Genomic DNA, 18,580 nt, shown 5'->3' with positions numbered 1-18,580 from the left:
CTTCTGAACGTATTGCTCTACGTGCAACAATGGATCTGTTTTATTTGGATCTTGCATTTAAACTTACACACAAATATGATGCACCCCCCCCCCCCCCCCAAAAAAAATACTGGTTGCGGTTTGAGGATCACAGTGGTCAAGATTGTGCACGTAGACGGGTTTTCATTTGTTTGTCTTTAGTTGAGAGTGATTGCGTACATAACATCCACCTGACAAAAGCCTACGCATGATGAAAACTCCACACAGGAAGGCTGGAGGTGAGTTTTAAACTTCAGAACCGTGAGACATAAGTGCTACTATTAACTAGGCTTTACAGTTTTAATTCAATCGAATGCTCTCTGCAGAGAATGCATCACTTCTTTTCCTTCCAAAGCACACTGACAATCTCAGCTGGGTTTTTTTTTTCCCGTGGATCGTGTACAAAGAGGACACGGGAGTTGACCCACCAATTTGCCATGATCTGCAAGAAATACTGAATTACAGTATGTTATACTAAATTACCGAAAAAAAAAAAATCTCAGCAATTTCAGCCTAATATCAGTGCCTCTTGGGGACAAATAGAAAAAATCAAATTCAATTGCATAATCTCAATATGGCTATGGCATTGAGGATATTTTAGTGAATATTTTACTGAATAGCAGGAAAGCCTACTTTGCTCTAGTTCTTATCTGAACATCCAGCTCGTGTGAATCTCATAAAGGTGAATGGCATCACAACAATTGAAAATGAAAAGGTGATTTTTTTTATTTTATTTGGTTGCACTTTGTTTCTCAGCGGCAAGTTCATTCCAACAGCTTTTAGAAAATAATTTTTTACTGATACGAGTTGGTAGAGAAGCAACAAATGAAAGGTGATTCCTCACTTTCGAGGGCAGTGAGCAGTGGTAATGCAAATACAATTAACCATGCATGATGAAAAAACACCTAATTTGATGAGGTATCTTTAATTTATTACTTCCGCGTTAAATTAACGTGAAATGTCAGTGACAATGCAATGTGTGCTATATTTGGGGTCATCTTCATGTAATACTTCTGAATTTCAAACCCCCTCAAATCCACTGCGTAAGGACCCAGCACGTGTTTCACATGTCTTTACTTGCAGAATTACTACTCAGAAGGGTCGAAAATGGTATTGCTCGTTATTTTACAGGAGTGTGTGGATAAATACAAATACTCACTCAAGTCAGAATTCAGGAGCATTCATCAGAAAGGGCTTTTGTGGGCCAGGCAGGGTTTATGGTTGCTTTGTCCTCTTCAGATAAGACCTGTATGTCTTGATACTATATGTGTGAATAATGCATTAGAGATGATATCCCCTTCCTGGCTTGGAGATGGACAGAAATAACACTGACGTCAGGTCTGGGCCTCATGGTAGCAGTGGGCATGAAGCTGGTCTAGAGAGCAGGGCTCAGCCTGCACTTTTTTCTCAGAGATCAGCTACGACTCTCAATCCGACTGTCTCGCGCGATGCGGGGCTGACATCTGTGTGATGCAGTGCTCTCTTTTGTCTTTCCATGGAGGTGTGGCTGGTGCGTGAGTGGCAAAAGAGAGGAGAGGCCAGCCGTCATCGTGATGAGATGGAACGGCGGGAAGGTGATTTTGTCATGTCCTCATTGGTGTCTCATTACTCATTTTTGATATTGATGATTGTCATCTAATTTATAATGATGGCCTTGATCTTTCAGATTATACTCAATAACCTTCACTGCGGCTATCCACTGATGCTCACTTGCTTGGTTTATGGCTCATGTTACATGCAAATATGTATACATAACTTATATTTGTAAAATACATCAATAACCAAGAAAAGAACTATGGGCACTTCTACCAAGTTTTGTGTGCAGGTACAACGATTAATCAATGCAAAGGGCTTTTGTGACAACGACTAATAGATCATTAAATGAGTCGGTAATATGATTGTTTAGATATCTTTTTTCATTTGAAAATTGTCAGAATTTCATCTCGTCAAGATATTTTTTAATAAAGGGAGAGAAATTAAAACCAGTTTTTTCTTTGATTAATCAATTAATGGCCAAAATGATGGACAAATAAATCGATTACATAGTTAATAATTAGTTGCAGCCCTAGTTCTACTCTCTATCCCCCTGTCTAATCCATCATGTACATTCCACCCAGAAAAACCTGGAAGGTAATGCGAAACAATTTAACAAGAAGTTGTAGTTAAAGATGCCCTGACCAAATTTTGTACGTAAATACGCCTCTCAGAAAGAAAAGGGGGAAAATACAGGCATCATCTCCACTTAAAGGAAAACATCAAGCCATTTGTTGCAATGTGAAATCAGACTTTGTGTGAGCTCATAAAATCTCCAGAGAGAAAATGCTGACATGAATGCACGCCGTATGTTATTCATGGGGGAGGGGGGGTGCATAAAAAATTTGACTGCATAACTAAGTTTGTTTTCATCTGTTTTGCTGCCAAGGATAAATCATTTACAGTATAATAGAAACCTAGTGGTAGACCACATAGAGAGTTCTCACAGACAGCTTTCTTTGTGTGGACTTCCTCAGCCAGTGGGAGGGTGAATGAAGAATTAGTCTCTGCGCCAGAATGGTGGAGGAGAGATGAAAGAACATCTGACTGCGGTCACCGAGCTCTCCTCCTCTCATGTTTGATCCCATCCTCCGGTCTGTATGCTCCCCGGAAAGGTTGTAGACTACCAGGACCTCGGTCAGGGCATTGGGATTGAAGAGACGACGGTTTTGGCTTTCATGGACTACCATCCTATTCCGACAGAGAAATACACAATCAGTCAGATATAAACAAATGCTGCCCATGTTGTGGTTTTAAAACCAAGTAAAGATGTTACCGCAGTATTCGTGTGGCACAAACTACCGGAACCAAATTTGTTATATATACTTGGTCAATCAAGATGACTCTGATTCTGATTGAATCTTGTCAATGCTATATCAAATTCCTGCATTGAAAATATAGCTTCTCTTTTGGCATACATGCAGTATTTGTACTTACACACATAGTATATAGATTTTACATACAGCAGAAAAAGAATTGTATACTAACAGAGCTGTTACAATCTCCTTGTAACTTTCCAAAGCCTGAAAACACACACCACAATACAAGAATTAACTTAAAGCCACCTCAACAAAGCATAAATCAGCCAACCCCCATTCCAAACCAACTCTGAACCTAAGATGACACAACACTGCAAAGCTACGTCTGCTTTTTTAGATTTTTAGATCCATTGTATTGCAAATGTCAACAATTCGGAATCGATTAGTACATTTCAATAAACAACTATTTACTAAAAAATAGAAGGCAGTGTAACTCCCGTTGCACAATCAGTGACATGCATGCAGTGCAAGTAACCAATCGAGCTGTGCTATATCATTCTGTCGATAACACAGCATTTAGTATTTTTTCTGATTTTTATTTCTATTACATGGGGCGGACATAAACTGGTATAATAAATATTCATCACACCAATCTCAATAAAGAAACACTGCTGAAATGGTTGATCAATAATTTGTAAACACAAACAAAAAAAAAATACAACACCCACATTGGTACATTTTTAAGAGTTTTACTGAGTAATGTCTCTCCAACATCCTAAATACTTGGCACTCACGCACACCAGCATGATAGTTTATTGTGGTGTAGCTGCAGTTGTGCTAATTTATTTTCTTAATGACCGGCTCAAAATCATTCCTGTTTGAATTAGGCTTATCGGTAGCACCGGAACTAATGACACATGGACATCAACCACAGGATAGTCTCAGCCATTATAGGGGAATGAATGAGAATACAGGGCCACACTAGTGACTTTATAATCTTGTATTACATCTGTATGGATGTTAAAAGCTATCATAAGGTAACTTAGGTTTAACTAACTCACAGAAAAAAAAAAAGTGCAAGCAATAAATGATCAGCTCCTTTGCTTACCTTTGTCTGGGGAGTACAGGACACGTACAGAAGCTAAATCAATTAAAATCCCATTAAAGTCTGCACCATTATTGAGGTCATTACCAAGAGAGAGATGCCGACTGATGGTGGTGGATCAAACCGGCTCAAATTAATTCATTTATTCATTAACATGCAGCTGTCGTGCCTGGGCGGTCAGTGCAGTGTAATCAAAACAGAAAGTGCATTAGCAGTGTCTTGCCTAAATATGCCTAAATTACACAAAATGGTCAGATGTTGGCATAGTTTCCGGCTTGTCACTACGTATATGAATCGCTAATGCACATCAACTAAGAGCGACGGCTTTATGGATGACACTCATGGAGACAAAACAATGAAATACAAACAGTTTAAAAAAAAAAGTCATGATATAAAAGAAAAGAAGCACACCGGGTCATGTGCTCATTTGTATCAGTTTTATTTATCTACAGCCGTGATGAAATCAAGATCTTGGGAATATTTACGTTGGATGTCGACCCCTTCGTCAGTGGTAAAAGTTGTTTCCTAAGATCAGACTTGTACATCTGATGTGATGCTGGAATACAGAATAAGAGAGCAAGGTTTTAGTTTGTATAGTATCCATTTATGGACCTCTTATACACCAATACCAAATTACTAACGCTTCATACTCTTGCCAACCTTCAGATATCTACCATTCTGTCCTTCTTTTTTACATTGTATAATAATGTGTTTTGTTGCATGACTTTTATTGCTGTGATCCATCCAACTGAAGTACAGTACCATTCCTTCACTTTCAGATGGACGAGACATGCTGGAAGGCAACTCGGCCACGACTATAGGCCATCCAGGTTAGAGGCCAGGGCAGACTAAAGGGATGGAAGGATGAAGAAGAAAAGGTGAGCAGATGAGACCTGACAAGAGCAGTCAGGTCTCAGATTCTCAAATGAAAATATACTGTATGATCAAATACGAGCGGCAAACTTGCATGTTCCAAGTGACCATTGGCCAAATTGCTACAACAAAATATTAGCATTATACATGTTATGATTTGTAAAAATGTGCAGTGTTCTTAGTTGACCTTGCCACACTGAAGGCTAAAACACACACATTTATGCTCCATTTACTGCATGTGGAAAACAGAAGTGCCGGCGGTTGATACGCCATAAAATGAAGAACGCATGCACGCTGCAGTTTGTGCATGTAATTAGCGGGTAACATGAAAGGAGGAAGCATCTGGGCAGAAAGGAAAACATTGGGTCAATGTGGATGATGGTGCAACAGCAGGAGAAACAAACTGTGTGTGCAAAGGGTGGGATGATCTCAATGGATGAAGATGAAAGTCTAAGAGAATGGAAAAAGATGGAGCAAACGAGTTAGACAAATAAGAGTGACCTTTCTTTCCAACAGTTTTTTTTTTCAAAGTAGAAGGAATTATCAATGGAAGTCTCCTTTTGGTCACATATTGTATGTATCCGTCACTGACACTATCAGGGGTTAAGGTTGCTATGACGATATCCCTCCAGAACAGTAATTACAATTAACTTCCTATTTAAATGACCAGTACTTTCCGCTCCCCCCTGTGTCTCTTGGGTAATTAGACCCTTCTGCACAGCTAAACCAAAGGACCTTGGCCTCTTTTATTTTACAACTAATGATCATGTCAGAAAACAACAGCGGCATCGAAATCGCCACAGCTCGTTTGGGGTTTTATGTGCCACCATTTTTGTCACCTACACTTTGCTTGATTACCTCCCCGATATTAAAATGTAGATTTTGCCATAAGGACAAACCACTGTAAGCCAAAGCTCCTTCCAAATGTAAATGAAGCACAAAATGATGATCATTTGGACATGCATACAGTGTAAGAATCACATTACCCTTTGACTGCATGTGCAGCAATGCATTTAAATGGAGATCAGTGGATTGAGTGAAACATATCAGTGATTTCAAGTGACAGGAGGTGGTGGGGGTTGGAGGTTCGGCTAAGCAGATACTAGAACATAAAATAACACAAGTAACTGGGAGGTCAAACATGGGAAAGTGTGGAGATAGTGAAAGGTGAAATGCAAATAAAATGCTTCTGCTGGCTTAGAGAGCTCCTCTATTCATTTTCTTCTGGTCCTGATGGAGAGTAAAGCTGTCCAGAGATGCTCTTCCCCATCCTAATTGTGTCCACTTTACACCAAGGAATGAAAAGGCTGGGAAATGGAAAAAATGTCATCCCACATTCCCCTTTGTCACCCCCCCCCTTTGGCAATTCTTAGGCTCATTATTTAATTCTTTGGCTTCATCACCCCAGACACTAAAATCACCCTGCCGAGGGATGAAGTATGAAGAGAATCTGTCCAGTTGCGTTACTCCATGTCTTCATGCCAAGGATCCACTAATCCTCAATTGCTCCATCCACATGGCTCAAGGATCTCAAATACAACTGGTGCTCAAAACTCTTGAAGAATATAAATGACATTGCTTTGAGCTTTGAAGAGACAATAGTCCTCTTGGCTTTGACTGCAAGTTCTCATTTTCAACCTTGTGACAAGGTATTTTACAGGCAAATATTGGCAATTGCAATTGTTCAACGGGCTGCTTGGTCAACTTTTTGTCACCAGATTGCAGATGTGCTTGTGGGCGAGGCACAAACACCCAGTGAGTGAGGCCAAATTTACATTGCCCCGAATAATTTTACAACACATTAATCCTTGTGCAAATAATGACAAAGAAGATTGAGTCTCATGGATCCAATTGAAAAATACTGTTGTCCAAACAGGTATGTTAACATGTTTATAGTTTTCTCAGTCCAACTTTGCGAGTTAACAAAACCCAGATGATTAAAGTCGGATAAGCCTTGAGACCTCTGAACCCTAATTGATGCTCATCTCAGTCTGTCATTAGCTGCCACCGATCTGCTCCGAATCCTCTGACACTATTGAAATATTCGTTCATGTCGACAGCCACACTCAGCTTTTTTTTTCTGGTGCCCTTCGACTACTGATGTGGTCTTTTGCCTGTATCGTGTTTACAAGAAGGAACTGAGGACAACAAAGCCCCAAAGCAAAAGCAGATCAGAGAAAACACACAGCAACACAGGACTCACGCGGCTGACCCTCCTGCCTTTGATAGAAAGCCCTAATTGTTTCATATCTCGCATATGGAAGATACAAATTGTGACTTTTGGACAGAAAATTGTCATTTTTACTTTGTGGAATTTAAGTGGTGCAGCTCAAAGTGATATTTTTTTCCACGGGGCGTTGTTTGAAAATCCACTTCAGATGGCAGCACAGTAGGGGGAAATAGAATATTCAAATGCCCAAGTTGATACTTTTTGCTTTGATTCCCTACACGAACCCAATCAAATATCCATTAAAATTGTGTGTTGTACCTCTGTGGCTGATAAAGCAATTTTTCCTCAAACTTAACACATTTGCATCAGAATCCACTATGATCCGCAACATATTTCATCAACTTCCAGTGTGTGTGTGTGTGGGGGGGGGGGGCACATTTTCCTTTTTGTGGCATCACATTAAAGGAGCTCTCATGGTAAAGACTACCTGCACTATTTAAGTACTTTACTCTTACAAAATGTCATACCTTCAAAAGCGATAAATGAATCCCCCACCCTTGCTTTGAAATAGCAGTTTGTAAAACTTAAAATTTTGACTAGTGGTTCCTGACAGCTTCTATAAATTCATAGATGCAGCTCGCTCTTTGGCTGTGAACAGAAAAGAACATACAGCATACGCAGCTCCGAGTCAAGGATTTATACTCAGTGAAAGCTATGGTAATTTGTTTTGGCATACTGTATCTTCCTGAATTCTGACTTTGATCATCCACTGTTGCCATCAAATTTTACCACGGCAAACCCAATTTCTGCATTTCCTCCCAACTTTTCTTGTTGTCTCTGCGCTGTCTCCGTAGCACGTGGAAGATGGAAAGTGAGCCGGTGCGGCTTCTTTGATGTGCTTTTAAGAAAAAAAAAATCTTGCTTTTTATAATTGTGACTTATTACAGCCCGGGAATGATAAGGCCAAACATTTGGAGAATGTGAAAGAGTACTTTGACGTGAGAATTCCCACCAACGGATATTGCATGGTACTCCGTCACGATACATGATCATGCCTGACATTTTTTTCCTAGATAAGGGAGGGGTTTAGGATTCACCACTTTCATGAATATCAGACTGTATACATCCGATGATTTTGTCATCTTGCAAGTTTTAGGTTTTGAAATTCTCCTTAGCACTGACAAATCTTCACGGTTAAAGTAGCAATAAAAGGACAGACATCTCATCGATCGGACTCTCCTATAGAGCAGTTGTAGTCAATACGTCCAACCACCGAGCCAGCACCTCAAGGTCAGCAATTAAACCAGCCAGAAGGACCAATCAGATGCAAATGTATTAGAACGCATTTAGAGGGACCATTCAGGTGCAAATGTACTTGCAGCAGAATGTCTCAATCTGAACCTTTTGTCATCTCTTGTTGGTGTCTGTTCTGACTTGATCATTTGAGGTTTGGCAGAAAGGTTTCACTCGGGTGGAGCTGTGGAAAATCCCAGAAGGAAATCCATCCAGGGCTTGTAGGTGTGTCAGACAAAGCTGCAAAAGTGAATTGGAGCTCAGGGGGATGACTAGATAGGGAAAAATGTGTAGTTTGCAGTTTGGTTTCTGAATTCCTGACACTATATCTGGAACTTGTCAGACACAACTCATATATATTGAGCACACTTGTAGGATGCTTCTGAATATAAAATGCCAAACAGGGCCACCGTGACCATCAAATTCATTTCCATCCCATTTTAGGAGTGCTTAATTAGTTTTGGGTGAGCAATTCATTCCTCCTCTTCCCACTAGAGGTCAGTGGTCAGTTGAGCTAATGAGCATGGTGAGTAGAATAGAATGGCTGCAGTGAACTGGAAAATAGTTGGCCTTCTGTCAGATGAAAACAGATTAACATACTTAAATGCCAAGCAATACCCGAACAACTTTGTATGTAATCAGAGCTGTGAATTTATTAAACCCCGAGTCGCTCAACTGCAATTAAGACCTTGTCTTTTACCGATTTTACTACGTGCATTACGACATGAGCTTCTGTGCATGCTGTGAGACAAAACACAGATGTAGAGCAGTAAATCGGGGCTGAGCTCACAGCAGCGTTCATGTGAAAACTCTTGTGCAAGCCCATCTTAGAGATGAGGGACGAGAGGAGCACCTCAGGCTCTGTCGGCCACCACTGAATAGACTCTTCTAGCTCACAAAGGGGGACTTGTCCACTAAGGTGCTTAGAAAGCCACTCAGATCGTTGATATGCAAGGCGATGGGGCAGCGTGCAGCTTGCCTGGTTTACACTTGATTAAGCCACACACTCTTTAGGCAGGATGCCCCCCCCCCTCCCGCCTGAACTTTGGCACCATCATTTCTGCTCAACACTTGAATGTTTCATAAGGAGTAGTCAGGGCTCCCAAAGAGGCACAGGTTGGTGGACACATGAATTCTAACTACACATTCAGCCCAGTGTTTTGTGTCTTCTTCTTTTTTTTTTGCATTTTTGATTTTGTCACTTTCTTTCCTCCTCCAACCCTTCCCTAGAATGAAACAGCTCCCATGTTTAATGTTTCATCCACACACTATATGCATGAAGGCAAGGCGGGCAGGTTCATTCGAACAGGGGACCGACTCCCCAGTGGTTTGCCGGGACTCTAATTATGAATTAATCTCAGACAGAGGAAATCAATATCGTCGTCCTGAATCTGCCCAATCCAGCGTGTGCTCAATTTTGTCCTTCCATTTGTGTTCGAAGGCGGCGACGCCTTGCATTATGTCACACATAGGGTCGGACCTTTAAGATAGAAATAACTGTCCACTGCTGCACACTGCTAACTGTGTTCTCTATTTTAATGCAACTCCTGAGCCGTGCTGGTTATATCGAGAAAAGTCGAACGCCATTAAACCAGTGGGGGCTTTCTGTAACACTCATCATCTTCCCATTGCTGTTCTCTGGACTTGGAAGACTGTAACAGTAGCTTTCTGGCTAATGTACTGCTGGGTATTTGGGGGACAGAGGGGTGTGGTGGATGGAAGACCACAATTGGCAACCCACCCTCTTGACTCACTCTCCAGCAAGTACTTTTTATTTTTTTGATTGACAGTGGTTGAAGATATTTATTTTTTATTCGTCATTATTTCCTCTGTATCATGATTCAGATTCCTCCATGGCCAGATGGAGGAGTGTATTCCTCAGTGATAGACTCAGAAAGTGTCGAGCCGAAGCGACAAGACGTTACCAGTCTGCCACAGTCGCTGTTTTCTCTGCATTGGCACAGCGAGGGGGCGACACTGCTGTGTGTATGGCACCAAAAGCCTCTGACAAGACAACTCTTTCATTATTTGTTCCTTTATCTTCGGTTTGTCCTGGACTACATGTCAGAGCTTCCTTTGGCTGCTCTATTTGGATGTGCTATTGCAGTGTCATATGAGACAGTTGACTGACAAGTTAAATAAGGAAATTTACTAAATGTATGAGAGTTGCGTGTTTGAGCTCCAACTGAAAAATGATCTTGTATTTGTACTACAGTCGAGGAACAAAACCAGTAGGCTGCATACCAAAGGTCTTCCATTCATTACCTGCCAAAAATAAAACACAGCAGCACCAAACTGTGCAGAATGCATTGTTTGAACAAATAGCTATCTAATAGCATGACAAAAACCTCCTTCACATGAAACACATCATTTAACCAGCCAACATGCCTGATTATGAATTAATTTGGTGCAGATTAGTTAAATAATTGAGAGTGTTGGAAATAATTTAATAGCGTTTTATGGAACAAATTTCAATTGTAAAAGAAGCTCAGTCCATCTGATTGTGTCTAGACTTTTAGAGAGGGTCTTGCTGGCATCACAAAATAACATTACATTTACAGAAATAACCACCAAGTCACAACATTAGGTACACCTGCAGAATCCAGCTTGACTTTTCAAACAATAATGCTTGTTTTTGGCAAACAATGTCAGAGCAATGATATAAAATGTGTTGCCAAATAAATAAAACAAAATATTAACTTTACGTAGCATACGTACAAATAAAATAAATCTTTTAGTCAATGTCCACGCTATATTGTAAATAAGACAACAACCAATAACAAAGATGAAACTTGTAAAACTGGGTTAAGTGTCTGACAGAATTTTGAATCCTGGAAAGATAAAGGTGCCATATTCCTTTACAACAGCAATATTTAAAGCCACTGTTTAAAATTCTCCACTGTTCCCCATCATGCATCAAAATCAATAACAGATCAAGTAAATTTCAAAACAAGAATCAGTGATTAAGTGAAAGACCAAGGCTTTCAGGAAAATGTCACGTCAAAAGCGTTTGTCATAACCAACATGGTTAAAACATGCTGGGTTGTGTGTGATTCACCAAGTATTGATTGGTGGATTGCATCAGGATGAGTGCCACAAAAGTACATGCCCAAACCCCGATGACACTCCAATGTAATGAAATCCAATATGAGCATAATGTGCATGCCTTGATTATAATAAAATATTGCGGTCATTAATTAAAATGTATTGTTCTATGACTGATGCTGTAAATCCATCCATTGCATACAACAGTAATGTGACAAGCATTATGAGAAAATGGAGGGTCAGTGAAATGAAACATAATGAATTCAATGCCCAAGCTCAATTTTCCCTTTTTACATATTCATCATAAAACTAATGCAATTACCAGTCTCTTAAATACGTACGTGGTTCTAAGTAGCCATCATTTTTGATGCCTCTCAAATGAAGAGCTCATATGAAGCGTACAAGTATTTTGGAGGCATGAATTCTCTAAATCCGTATGTATATGTATGACATCCCCCGAAAATAAAAAAAGGCCTTTGTTGTTTTGGAAAAAGGGAAATCTGTGAACATCCTCAATGTACGAATGCCTGACACAAAACGTCAAATTCCCCTTACATTAAGAGTGATGCCAATTGAAGTAGAAATTTCAACAAATGTTACACCGTCTTATCTCCTGCGACATATTGTACACACAGCCTCTCACATAATCATGTAACATTATGGCAGTTGAGTGATTTATTTGCTCAGGGGAGTTTCAAAATCTCCCTTTTTCCTCCTTCAACTGCTGCCATGCATTATTCACGCGCACCAGCAAGCTGTTTTCTGCTGACGTGAATGTCCTTGAACATGTGTGTCGAACTTCCGCGGAGGACTTTTGGGGGGAATTATGGGATGTGGGTGGCTGTCGTTCAATCATGTAATGTGACATTTATCTTCTGCTTTTTTTGGAATTTTAGCCTCAGACAATCAGAGCCTCTGGGATTGAGAGCAATAGCGTGTCACTCATTCAATGTAGCAGCATAGACATTAAAATATTTCTTATGAAATGTATCCGTCACATTTACGTATCATGCGACTCGTTACAATACGTAAGTGAAAAAACATTGTAGTTAGAAATTAAGCGGAATTAAATGGCGTTGTTTGTCTGCAGCAGCCCCCTGAAGCGCTCTCTGTTTCTAAAATCCAAAATAGCTTTTGCCGTCACCATCAACCACTCCATTCCCTAATCTCTTCAAGGAGCTCCATTACCATATTAATAATGAGATGTGAACCAGTCATAGATTAAATCCAGCAATAAGGCAGCCCACGAGGCATGCACTCACACTGAGTCATTTTAATGACAGGGGCATAATTAGAACTCTGTTTGTCAAAAGAGATGGACAAGACTCCCTCGCACTGTCTGTCCTCCTCTCCTATGCGTCGGCCTCAACTGACCTCCTGTTGTGAGGTCACAGGCCACTGATGTTGGACAAAGAACAGAACTCACAATCTCTGTTGTAGTTACTGTTATTCCCACAAAATTTGCATAGGGTTGAGATCAGGAAGCTGTCAGTCAAATGTTTCCAAATTAAACTCATCCATGTAGACCTTTAACGACTGTGCCTTGTCAAGTGGAGTACAGTCACGCTAGAACAGGAAAGGCCTTTCCCCAAACATTTCCCCACGGTATGGTGGCTGCAAAGGTGACAGCAAAGGATTATATATACGGTGCCATATTTTTTTTTAAACAAAGAACCTTGTTAAACTATTGAGGAATTTTATAATTGAAAGGTTATATACCACGAAACTTCATATTTTCCAGTTGGACCAAAAGTTAAGAATCCAAGACACATTACACTGACGTGAGCTCTGCGTAAAATCTGCCGCATCTTCATTCACGTGCTGAGCTAAGTCTGGTTTACTGTGGTTGGGCATTTGGCACACTGCTCTACTTGTTGGGCCTTCTTTTTCACGCCCCTGGAGCTAAGTACTTTTTCTCAGTCTTGCTAAATAAAACATGCAAATAGATTTTTCTGCTATCACCCAAAGCGCCTCGCAAATAAAAGAAAGACGTGTTATTATGCAGAACAATGCAGATCCCTTTGCTGAAACACAATTTGATCTGTGATTCTTACAGTAGGAGATATCATTACGCTTTAATCCCCTTCACCCCATAATGTTATGTAAGGTAGCCTACAAATATTTGTGTTGCCATGTCACATACTGTGCTGCTATTGTGCTCAATAGATTGTGTAGCACAGAGGCTATAAGTGACACAGCAGTCGACATCTAATGTGAGTGTAAACACCGAAGAACGGGTGAGAGACCATGTTTGTTTCCCTTGTTGCTGGAGCTCAGAGATCTGTGTATAAGTTTTTTGATCTGTATACAAGAGAGAGAATCTGTGTTTTATAAAGAATGCATCCTCGTGTGAGAGTGTGATCCTTTATTTTCTTCATTCCAACAAAATGCACAAGTGCCATACTTGAGAAATTTAACAAAATGCGGGGCATTATGACAACAGTAGACAACAGTCAAAATGTGTGACATATGAAGGTATTTGGTGCAGACAGGCAGGGCAAAATAAGCAGTGCTCACACACCACATCATTCCTGTCATGAAACAGAGAAGTCCTTCAAAAGCCCCCCCCCCCCCCCCCCCCCACACACACACACACACTGTTGTTTTTCCTGATAAAGGTTGATAAACGTGAATGAAGGCGATTATCACTGAAGAGATCACAGCTCTTTGATGTAGCATGTGTCTGAGACCATGATTACAGCATTGTGAAAGATGAATCAGATAATGGTTTTACAAATTTCAAAAGACAAATGCTGTTCTTGTTCATATCAACTTTCTCTCTACTTTATCAACCTTAAACTTTGTGGCCCGGATGCTATTTGCCCAAGGATAGAAATGGAAGCCCTGAAAGAGAACTTTTTTGCATGGCACCATCAGTGTAATTTGACAATACGTTTGTCAACATATTTCAGGTTCATGCTTAAAAAAAGCAGACTGTGAAACAACTACTGTCCCTGTATTCAATGAAGTCAATATTCAAGAGCAATTACATTTATTGTTGTCATCACTATGAGGCTGCAGAGTCCGAAAGTCAAAGTTCGCATAGTTCAGATATCCCATAGCAGACGGACCTGTCTCAGGTCCTCTTGAATTTCACTATAGAACTTCAATGATTGCCTGGCTACTGAGCATGAACAAACATCCAAATGTGCCTTTGAGACCATGCCTGAGGCAGTTCGCCCTTGCATGTCAAATGCATTATTACTCTGTAAAGTAGCTTTCATGCACAGCCTGACGTGTTTCGCTTCAGGGGATTCAGGTTACTCTCAAATATAAAGACAGGTGAATGAAGTCGGGATTTGATTCAATTGGGTTGAAGTCGATTTTTAGTCAATGGTTGAAGTTAGGATTGGTTCGATGTTATAAAATCTGGAGCTGGAAAAGATACATTTTCACTCTAATTTGGCTGCTGGACAAACAAAAGAATCAATTAGTTTCTTTGGTGGTAGAATCTCAGATTTTCCAAGCTTGTATAAAAAAATATATGCTGTGGATAAACATGCCATCAGAATAATAACCACTTGGGCAAATTATTATGAGACGACAATGTTGGTTGGCATGGTCACAGAAAATCACCAGGCAAGTCCAGTCATGTACGCATGCGGCTGTATTTTTGGGCCCCCTCTGGTGCTTTTTGATAGTCGAACTGTGAGCCATTGTCATACTTGAAGCACTCTGTGGTGAGCACAGGCAAAAGGGAGGCAGGTAAGCCCATTTTTGCGGCACTCTCATTTACCACCCCTGATGCTCACTGTGAGAGGGAGAAACAATGGGGATGGGCAGGGGGGGGCTGCAGTATGAAAAAAAACAACAATAGAAACATGGCATAACATTGAGAAAGACAGTGCAAACAAAGAGAACAAAATTTTGCTTGAAAAAAATCATCAGAGTTGGGATTTTCGTTCCTCATCTCCGGGAGGAGGAAAGCGCATCAAAAATCAAATCATATCAAATACAAAATGGGCATGGCAAACGCCTTTCAGGTAGCGTGGCTGTGTTTGTGTATGTGTGTGCAAGTGCAAAGCCCACGTAACTCCATACTCATCAGTACGTCTTTTTGGAGGGGAATAACTGAGTGATGGTGGAGGACACCACTTCACCGCAGGGAGCCATGCAGTTGTTGAGAAAAGAACAGTTTACCTCAGCGCATCCCTCCCTCAAAACCCTGAGAGGGGAGGAGTGGAGAGGCGGTGGAAAATTGTGTGGAACAATCACAGGATGGAATGAGGTATAACAAACCACACTGGGATGGACACATTCTGCAGTCACGCTCTGATAGGAAAAAGAACACAGCGGAGAAAAGAGAACCCTGTTTTAGCAGTAGAGGCAATGTTTAAAGTAACATTTGATAAGGTATCCATCATCAGAAAATGTTTAAATTGTGATATTGCGTGGTTCGGCGAAGAAGTTCTGCCTCGGTGAGTGAAAATACAATCACAGAATTGACTTTCTTAATGGCGGTTCGCATGCGCTTTGCTAAAAGAGTTGTATATTCTTTCATTATACATGTATAATAAAGTTCCGTTTTGATTTGGTTTGGCACTGAGCGAGGGAGGTAATAGTTTGAATGAGTGTGTCAGCAATAAATGTTTATATATTGTATTTATTACAATGATAGAATTCCAGTACGCCTTGGGCAAAATGGTTTACCAAGTTACCACTGCGCAGAGTACAGAGAGAAGATACAATAAAGTTATGTTGTTTTCATTTGAATTTCATATCTTAGCCACCCACCTAAAATGATTTAGGGTGTAATTACAGTAATTTGCATCAAAGTAATTCCCTGCAATCAGAATTGATGAATAATCTGCTATTAAATCCGACTTGTGTGCAAATCCTCAAAGAACGTGATCTGCCCACAAGTAATGAAGTGGCACCTGGCTGTTCTAATATTAGTGGTATAGTATAGCCGCTGCAATGTACCATGAAGTGTGCTATTTGACAGTTCAAAAACACACCCACAGATCTCTGCGGGTAGTTCCGTGGAAAAACAAAGTTAATAATGACATGTGTCCGTTAAAACCCGAAATAGATACAACATAGCAGTAGATGAATTGAGAAAAAAAATATGACATTTTTATTGCAAATCTTTCTGTGATCTCTTGATAAAGCCCGAGAGATATGAAGTAATTCAATGCTTGTGTCACACCAGCAGATTTTCTATATCAGGGTTTATTGCTTTTTCATTTTAGGGGCCTTGTGAAAGTGGCTTTGTTGAATTGTAAGCCTTGATGCTGAATATTCCCATTTGTAGGTACGTGCACAATATTATAAACATGGGCACAAATTCCCAAAAGCCACTATTTGAAGGAAGTTGTAATTTTTACTTGTTTCATCCCTTTCCATAGAGTAAATAAACAAAACAAATAGGCAACTTATCATATTGAACAGAATGTGCCTCTGATCAAGAAGAACCAACACGAGTCACGTGCCAAAAGAATCCACTCTTATCTGCTTCGCTTGCAGTCTTGCCCAAAAATGAACAAGTAAACCGAACATTGATCTTATTCTTTGTTTTGATCATGTTGTTTTTCAAAAATGGGACCAGATCAGACCACGGTGGCTTTGGTTTCCTGGAATGAGCCAAGTTCTATTACAAAATAAGCTCGCCAAGAAAACCCTCTGCTGCATTCAGTCCTTTATCACCAAAAACCTACTGGGGCTCTGTTGAGACATTCCGTTATTCTTCTTCTTCCAGTCAACCATGAATATTAATTGTTTTGACTGAGCAAGGGCCAATCTCTTCACCATAAAAGACGAGATGTTGTTCATTACTGTCATAGGGCCTTGTTGTCTAGGACTGTAGTACAGTACATTATCCTCTGAGTTACGGCTAGCACAATCAATCATTCAATGAAGAGAACCAACCCATTGTGCTTGAAAGAAAAAGAAAAATAAGTACTGCATCAATAACTGAGCCTGTACATTCTACAGCAACCCTCTCCCCAGACTACTGAATGTTACCAATTGAATGTTTTTTTTACCAATTTTATAGCACCAAACTTAACATCATAAAAGAAAATGATGTCCACACTTGTCTCTTGTGTCCCAATTATGACCCCAAAAAATGTGACAAGCACATACTTGCACTGATTAGTTGTTTCTTTTTTTGCTGTTGTTACTGTTCTTTAAAGTCAACACTCTTAACGACAGCACTAACTCCTTCACCTTCCTTCCCATCCCCTAAAGACGCAACAAGAGAAAGCGGTGGGTGGAACTAATAATAAAAACATCACACATGGAAGACTCAATCAGTAACATCATCCCTCAACTTGCTTTCATTCCAATTAAGACAACATGCTGTATCTCTCCGCTGTCTGGGCCGATTAACCCAAGAGCAAATGTCATCCTGGGCTGATGAAACACTTTGCACTTAACACACAATCACCAGACTTTCTCCTACTTTTTTTTGCAAGATCATTGTTTCATACTATAATCAAAGCAAGTAATTTGGAGCACAGTGATGCCATCTCTATTGCCACAGCTGAATTGTGTAATGTGGAATCTGTGACGGGGCTGGTAAGTGACGCTCCGTTGAGCTGCCATAAACAACACGAGAGAGAAATGAACCACTGAGGCAGAACACATGGGGATATTTGCTTTCTATAAAAATATAAGATAAAATGGATGAGCCCTGTAGTGGGAAAGACGACTGCCGCTTCATGGTTTATGTTTCCACATCATAAATGGTGTCTCCTGTACCATGGCATCATCCCGGAGAACATTTATTTAACTGTCTGCATGTTTAGGATATGTGTGGTTTATACCATTCATCCAGGTTCTATACCACTTACTGTATGTGTGAGTCACAGGGAGAAAACGTTTATCAAAACACATTAGACTATGTGCTTGTGAGTTTGTGTGGCAAACCCTGCCCAGTAAAATTCCAATATTTGATTATTTGGTGCGAAGACTTCATCTCATTCAGAAGGTGCAGTCATGTGAAACAGGACAAGGTCTAACAAAATTAGGCAGACAGAAAAATAAGCATTTTTTAACCCTTACACCTCCGCTAACGCTTCTGCAGACATCTTAAAAATCAGTTCAAACACATCTATTTAAAGAGGCATTTCAGTGGGACTATTGTTTTGATTGACGTATTTTTCTCGTGTTTACTGGATAATGTTTGTGACTGTATTTTAAAGCACTTTGTGGGTCCTCTTTCTTAGTGCTTTCTTATAGATCGGGTTGATGTATTTTCTTTATTTATTGTGAGCACTGATGAGCTAGAGACTCTGCGGGGGCCATTTTGGGGGTTTGTAAAAAAAATTAAATAATAATAAT

At 40.2% G+C, this 18,580-nt stretch overlaps 1 long non-coding RNA gene across 1 annotated transcript; it reads left to right on the top strand.

Annotated features, from left to right (window-relative positions):
• The first annotated feature begins 106 nt into the window (after window positions 1-106).
• LOC147055872 (uncharacterized) lies at window positions 107-10,220 on the top strand. The gene is made up of 4 exons (XR_015066469.1): window positions 107-257; window positions 1,520-1,592; window positions 4,695-4,793; window positions 10,097-10,220. It is a non-coding gene; the product is annotated as an uncharacterized LOC147055872 (long non-coding RNA).
• Window positions 10,221-18,580: the final 8,360 nt, after the last annotated feature.

Source organism: Syngnathus leptorhynchus, chromosome 6 (genome assembly GCF_054491065.1).
Source record: "Syngnathus leptorhynchus isolate UIUO chromosome 6, UIUO_Slep, whole genome shotgun sequence".
NCBI classification, from domain to species: domain Eukaryota; kingdom Metazoa; phylum Chordata; class Actinopteri; order Syngnathiformes; family Syngnathidae; genus Syngnathus; species Syngnathus leptorhynchus.
Note: the sequence above shows the minus strand (reverse complement) of the source record. Positions and strands in the feature narration are given on the sequence as shown.